Source organism: Diadema antillarum, unplaced genomic scaffold (genome assembly GCF_040938485.1).
Source record: "Diadema antillarum isolate AM-2024a unplaced genomic scaffold, OU_Dant_1.0 scf00000087, whole genome shotgun sequence".
NCBI lineage: Eukaryota > Metazoa > Echinodermata > Echinoidea > Diadematoida > Diadematidae > Diadema > Diadema antillarum.
The window spans coordinates 60,338-64,141 of record NW_027270976.1 but is presented as its reverse complement, the minus strand read 5'-3'; the positions used below and the strand labels follow the sequence as shown (position 1 = coordinate 64,141).

General features: G+C 36.6%; 1 non-coding gene across 1 annotated transcript; it reads left to right on the top strand.

The window, feature by feature from the left end:
- Window positions 1–1,086: 1,086 nt before the first annotated feature.
- On the top strand, window positions 1,087–1,159 carry Trnat-ugu (transfer RNA threonine (anticodon UGU)). Its single transcript has one exon. It is a non-coding gene; the product is annotated as a tRNA-Thr (tRNA).
- Window positions 1,160–3,804: the final 2,645 nt, after the last annotated feature.

The window sequence follows — 3,804 nt, the reverse complement described above, 5'->3', positions numbered from 1 at the left end:
GCCTTTTGACCGCGCGACAGAAAGTAGGTGAAACAAATCTTCCAACGATGTGAGTAGCGAGGTTTGGTAATGATACAAGATGATGTTGAGTGAAAATCAATTACATGAAAATGACAGCTGCGAAGTTATAACAACCACAATACGGTATGAATGTTGTATTGTTAGCATTATCAGTTCTAAAGCAAAATGAGTTGGGCGTAAACAGCACGCCTTGTTGAGAACTGCTATTGAATGATATCTTAAGACTTAAGAAAGAACGCTCCCTTCCACAAAGACAAAGCAGAACAAAACAAAATCTGTCAAACAAACAAACCTAGACTACAAAAGCAGGACATCGTGAGAAATTTAATAATGAATAAGCTAGACAAGAGAGGAACATTGATTCAACCGAAAGTTTATTCCATTAGGTTATTTCCTGGAAATGGCCTAATTTGATGCATACACAACTTATTCGTGTATCAAAAACGTTATTGTATTAAAGAGAAAATTTCCTTAGACAATGGTGTGCCCCTCTTCTCAACAGCTTTTTATATTCCACACTCATTTCTGAACTTTCTGAACTATAAAGATAATGATAAACTATAACGACATCATACTGCTCTAGGAGGTTGAACTGATTGACAAACTGTCATGATTCTCCTTGGTGAAATTCCACAGTGTTATTGCGTAAGTCGTCTTGTTGATATTGTAATAACGGTAATGATGATGATAATAATAATAATAATGATAATAATAATAATAATAATAATAATAATAATAATAATAATTATTATGATTATGATTATTTTTCAAGGCAAATGTACGAGTGTTTGTGTGTGTGTGTATGTGTGGGGGGGGTCCCTACAATCATTGTAAATGTCATGGAGCCAAGTGTGGTGTTTAAACAAGCTTCACAGAAACAAATATTTGACAGTGAAAACGCTTGGCAAAGCGTTTACACCCGATTTGCTGAGAGCACCATTGATCGTCAAACGTAGGATGCTAATCATTAAAACAATTAGTCAATAACATGACTGACGTTAGCAGCTGACGCACAGCAAAGGAAACACGAGATTTAATGGAAAGTTATTATTATCTGCCGCGTAAGCCTCCTTAGCTCAGGGGTTAGAGCACTGGTCTTGTAAACCAGGGGTCGTGAGTTCAAATCTCACAGGGGGCTGTTTTCCAATTTTACATTTTTTTTTTTCATCGTAGGTTCAGTAATTGTCTGAAGAATGATCCTTTTAATTTTTACCCTTGTAGGTGTGTGTTGCATGTCATGTCATGCGTTTTTTAGGTGAATCTTCAAGCTGAAGTAGGCCTATAATGTAAGTATACTATTTGAAAATGCGCAAATCAGTATTTATCTTCTTTTTTTTCCAAGCATAAATATGTAGTCTCGTCGACCAATTTTAGCGTTGTTGGTAAATTCAGGCCGGATGAGTACACAAAAATCAACATTAGGGTTCCTTTCTATGTCTCCCGGCAGCATAAGCTTATGACGAATTGTTTGTTTCTTGCAGTCATAGGTGACGATCCTGGGATGTCCCCCATTTCGGAGGGGGGGGGGGGGGGGGGAAGGGTTGGCACGGGGACTGTCGGTCCCTGATTTGTTAGTTTTAATATTCATATCTTTTCTATTCTGCTAGTAGGCCTACTGTTGACAGATTTTGTGTGTGGAAACAGAAGGCAATGGAATGGAAATTAATTTTTCATTTTTCTTGACAATTTTCCAAATATTCTGCCAAAATTGTGCTCCCCATAGTTGAATTTCAATTCTGAAATTCAAGAGTACTCTCTTGTTGGACCAGAGATACCCCTCACACGCCCCTCCCCCTATTCGGTTCACCTCAACAGACTGAGGACACAGTTACCTGCCCGGCAAAACCCTAAGGCTTGCTTGATGCAAACTTGCTAGGGCCCTTCTGCCACTGTCTGCCGGGCAAGTGACGTAAGACGCATCTGCCGAACGAGAGGAGACAGTTACCATGATTTTTGCCATCCACATTGTTCCTGGATATTTATTTTTCTTACTTATTTATTCAAGACTTTGTAAGAATTTCACCAAAAGTCAGCGTCAGATTACTGTTAACATAAATTTCACATAGAAAGACGTCAAATCTTTTTAATGCGTTTTTGCTATAATTCACAGGTGGTGAGGACTGAAGAAGACTCAGAGTCACTGCTGTTAATGGCAGGTCTACTTGGGTGTAAGATTTCCCTAATATTGTCCACTAAGATAATTGGGCTATCATAGAGTGAGTGCAGAAGTAACCAAATCCACGCTCGATCATTTTCCCAGTCTGAAGAATTTCTTTTAAAAAACATGACATACTTTGGTGATACATGTATATCAAATCTACAGCTCTGAAACATAAGACTGATCTTGAGCTCTTTCTGCAGAAAGTGTATTTATTTTTTGATAGTTATAGTATTTGAGTAATTTCACGACTGAAACGAAGTTTGTTTAGCGATAATACATAAAAGATAGCGGTTTACTGAAATGAAGAAGGAATCCTAACTGTCTTATGGGTCACGTGATGCTGGTTCTGGAGATGTGATAAAGTGAAGCAAAGTGTATTATGTGTATCAAAGCTCAGATTATGCACTTTACAAGATACTCGTCATTAGAATTTTGGAATCTTTGAAAACATCGGTACAACGTAATATTTGATAAATGAACATGGATTATTTTCTATCAATTATTATAACAGATCGAAAACAGAATTAGGACTTTTAGCTTGTTTGTGATATTCATACAAGGGTTCAAATACTTGCACTTATCCGTTGGGCTGTAAGTTTTTCAGCGAGTTCGTATGATGTACAGAAAACAGTGGTACAATAATTGTATAAGGTAATACATATACACAATATCTTATTACAACAAAATAAAAACATGAGAAAAAATATAAAACACTCTTTGGCAGAATCAAATACAAAAGCAAAATACAAAATACAAACGGCCCATTAACGATCGCCCCGACACTGTACAGGCATGCTAACCTGGAAACATTAAACTGTACATTACTTGAATATGAGACCATTCTGAAGCAAATAATTTTCACACAACAATAGATATAATTATAATGTACTCTTAAGTGAATCCCACAAGGATTGGAACAATTATCCCCCCGCATTGCCACCGATTTCCGCCGATTAGTTACTAGTCATCCCCTTTAAAACTTTCTACCTTTTCTAAAGAAGTATTATCAATTTTTATGCAAGCATTTTCAAATTTCTTGCGATTACGTTTTGTACCTATAAACATACATTTTTTTTTTACATTCAACATAAGGTTACTATGAAGGAACCATTCATGCATAGCATTTAAATCGTCATTAAAAACTCTTTTAAAGGGGCCCTGAAGCCCAAATCAGCCTAATTTTCATGTTCAGGCCAATTTTATGTACTCTCTAAAAAAAATCGAGTGAAAATTTTCACTCTAGGAAGAGTGAATACAAAAAAGAGTGAATTTCGAGTGAAATTGGAGTGAATTTTGAGTGAAAATGCTCATTTTCACTCATTTTGGAGTGACGTCAGGGATCACTCGAAGATTTTGGAGTGATCCATGACGTCACTCCAAAATGAGTGAAAATGAACATTTTCACTCAAAATTCACTCCAATTTCACTCGAAATTCACTCTTTTTTGTATTCACTCTTTTCAGAGTGAAAATTTTCACTCGATTTTTTTAGAGAGTAATGTTATGTGCTGATTTCGCCTTTACGACTACTTTTTGATGATTCTGACGAATGAAAGTGCTATTTTGAGAGAAGCTACAGCTCTGGGAACGCCCCTTGAAATTCTGTCAAAACACGCGAGCGGC